The 3,400-nt window shown below is 55.8% G+C and overlaps 1 protein-coding gene across 1 annotated transcript in view; it reads left to right on the top strand.

Annotated features, from left to right (window-relative positions):
• The window catches only part of PIK3R5 (phosphoinositide-3-kinase regulatory subunit 5), a 50,586-nt gene continuing 50,002 nt past the window's right edge, over positions 2,817-3,400 (top strand). The window contains exon 1 of the mRNA XM_021414710.1: positions 2,817-2,983. The gene's annotated coding sequence lies outside the window, so the exon portion shown is untranslated. The remainder of the gene's footprint in view (positions 2,984-3,400) is intronic.

The raw sequence follows: 3,400 nt of genomic DNA, 5'->3' as shown, positions 1-3,400 counted from the left end.
TCACAGACTTCTGGTCAGAGTAAAAATATACCTCTCCTCTCCTCTCCTCTCCTCTCCTCTCCTCTCCTCTTTTCCTTTCTTTTGCAGGGAAAGAACACTCTGTCTCAACACTGCAAATCAGTCCCATACAAGGCCTGGCCCTTTGCAGAGCAGTGCTCAGCTCACCTGGAAACCAAAGCACGGGGCAGTGGTGGCTATAGGGCAGGAGCTGTGTGTGCTCCTCCTCTTACCACTACCACTACAGCTATTGATATTAAAGTGGAAAAGGTGCTTGTTTTTCCTGAATTAGTCTCCTACCCAGGTGCTTCCTTCTCCCTGGGACATGCACGGAGGGCTTCCAGCCAGCGCCCATGCAGCTCTGAGTGTGCAGAAGTCAGAGACACAAATGAGTTGCTCAGCTGGGTCAGGTCGTCTGAGGACACATTTTCACCTCCTGCGTGGAAGGCGGAAGGGGAAGGTCTGGGGTCAGAGCTGCCACCACCAAAGCCTACGGCCCATTCTCATTTCTCAAGGGTCAGATTCAGGTGGCACCGAGCAAACTTTCAGTATCCTTTAAATTGCACCAGAGAAATGAAAAACACAAGTTGCGGGAGGAACCGGCGAGAAAAGGCAGGTTCCCTTTTTGGTGGATCCTGCTTCCCCTTCCCTGGGAGGCTGAGCGGGCAGGGGCAGAGGGAGTGGGGCTGCAAGCTCCATCATTGCGTGATGTGCAGAGAAGGAAGTAACGAGTGCACCCAGAGCCTCTGCAGCCGTGGGCAGAGCAGCACAGCCACGGCCTGGGCGCTGGTGGGAGGGCAGCGTTCACCACCCGGGATGCGGGGAAACCTGCAGTGTGGGCTGGAGACAGCGCAGCCTTGGGAGATGTGAAGGCATCCAGTGCTGGCTGTGATCTGCTGCTGTCGGACCACACCACGAGCTGATGATGTCTGGCATCCATTGCAGCTCAGTTATTGCATTTTCAGTCTGTGGCTATGGAATCCCTCACGCACACCCAGCAGCTCTCTGGCTGTGAGGACATCCCGCCCCATAGCTGGTTTGTTCCCTGCCCTGCCTGTTCCCTGGATGACATCCAGCTGCGTCCTGCACTGCTGCACCCCAGGAGATCCCCATAGCCCCCAGCACTGAGCTCAGCCATGAGCCCTTCCCACAGCTCTTGCTCCACCCAAATGTGAAACACTGTGGTCAACAGGACGTCCCCAGGTGAGCTCAATATTTTGCTGGCCATCATACAGTGAACAATAAATATTCTTAAATTTGGCCAGTCACCACCGCATTCTAAGAAATCTGTGTGGCAATAGTTAAGGCAGAACGACGGCCTTCCAGGGATTTATCACATGGATCTGGGAGCACTCTGGGAACTCGGGCTGACTCAGTTCGGGAAGCGGAGCCTGGTGGGAGTGTGTTGGGCAAAGAGTGGTGGGATCGTAGCCAAAATGGATTTCCAGGCACTGCTGTGAGCTTGCGGTGAGTCCCATGCTGGGCTTTGGCCGGGTGGTGTGGGTCAATGAGTTTGTATTCCTGGAAATGAGAAAGGATTTGGTGGAAGCAAACTGGCTGCTCTGGTGAGGTGTGCTTGCAGTTTGCTGCCCCGTGCACCACAGCCCCTTTGCATGCGTCAGAAACCTGATTTGCTTAGAAATGTTCATCATGGAAATCACTTTCTAATACCAAAGGGGCTTTGTGCAGCAATTACTTTGTTGATGAAAGTGTCCCATCCCAGCGCTTGCAAACCTCAGATCTCTGTGCCCTGAGCCGCCCCCGCACCCGGTGTGCGTTGGTGTGGGGTTTCCAGCTGAGTTCTCTGGAACTCGTGGTACCAAGAACCCAAAGCTGCAGTATGTGTGTTGGCAGGGAGCAGCCCCAGTTTCTCCTCCCTGCTTCGGTGCCCTGCTGCAGCGCCCAGCACAGGGAGCGTTGGGCAGCGCTGGGGAAGGGCTGAGCTGCAGGACTGAGCTGCAGGGCTGAGCTGCACCCTGCGGGCTTCATCCTGCTCGGTGGCACCGCGCTGCTGTTTGTCACCTCATCCCTGCACGCTGCAGCACGGCACCTCCCTGCACTGCCCCGCTTCCTTCCGCCCCCCGAGCCCCTTCGTTCACCATTTTTGGTGACTTCCTCAGGCTGCTGTGTGCCCCGAGGAGCAAAACAAGCAGAGGGCAGCGTGTGCGGGTGGGATCTGGAGGGACAGAACTCGTGCAGCTCGGACGCCCCGAGGAGTTTGGCCTCTGCTGATGTGCCCTAATTCCTCTGCATTAGGGATAAACACAAAGGGCTGGGACTGAAACTGGAAGGTGGAATTGGAGTAGGAGGGATGGGAGAGATCAGATCAGCATCCCAAAAGCTGAGTCTGGGCTGGTATCCATCGTCCTTTCCCCACCCCACCACTGCCCATCCCAGCAGTGCAGGACACAGCATCCCTCCCACCCTCCTGCTGCTCCGCTGGGTGCTGCGCTGTTTTGCGAGGCAGGTGGCACCATGACCAACACCACACTTTCTCCATCCTGTCATTTTTGCTGAATTTCTTCCGAAATGGGGCCGCTCAGCTGGTGAAGGCCGAGATCACGGGATTTCACCTGGTCTGAGCCCTGCGGCAGCCATGGGGCTCAGGGCAGGCATCCCACATGACGCACACCGCAGGTGGTCCCAGGGGTCAGTGCTTCAGGGGGATTTTGGCTCTGAGCGTGTTTGCTTTTTTTGAAATTCACTGGAATCTCACTGTGAAACCCACATCTATTTCAGTGCCTGAGCGGCTTTCGAGTCTCGGAACATCGGTAGCAGCGGTCACTCTCTTCTGAAATATGAAAACCCGCAAAGGAACCCAAAGCCGGATCCTTGCTCCTGCATGCAGCATCAGCTGGGCTCGATCCGGCCCTGTGCGGCAGATGGACTGCTAGGAGAACGTGGAGGAGAACATCGCTCAAAATCAACGTGGCACAAGCCCTTGTGCAGGAGATCCCTTGAGGACGGCAAGGAAAGACATTTCCAGGTGCCACCAGAGCAGAAAGCAGCAGAGATGGATGGATGGATGGATGGATGGATGGACGGGTGCATGGGTGGATGGGTGGATGGGTGGATGGATGGACGGGTGGATGGACGGGTGGATGGGTGGATGGGTGGATGGACGGGTGGATGTAGAGACAGAGTGGTGAATGGATGAAGAGATGAAGATAGGCAGGTGAAAGGAAGAATTACTCGAGAAAGATACAAAGGGAGGGGTAGTTGTATGGAATAATGGAGGAACGGAAAGTGTGGGAGGGGAAGATGGAGGGATGGTTGGATGAATGGCAGGGTGGTAGGAGAGAGGAAGGTGCGGGTGAGTGGATAGAGGGCTGGGGGTGGATGGATGGATGGATGGATGGATGGATGGATGGATGGATGGATGGATGGATGGATGGATGGATGG

The sequence above is a fragment of the Numida meleagris genome, chromosome 17 (genome assembly GCF_002078875.1).
Source record: "Numida meleagris isolate 19003 breed g44 Domestic line chromosome 17, NumMel1.0, whole genome shotgun sequence".
NCBI classification, from domain to species: Eukaryota; Metazoa; Chordata; class Aves; order Galliformes; family Numididae; genus Numida; species Numida meleagris.
The sequence above is the reverse complement of the archived record's forward strand: the minus strand, read 5'-3'. Positions and strand labels throughout refer to the sequence as shown.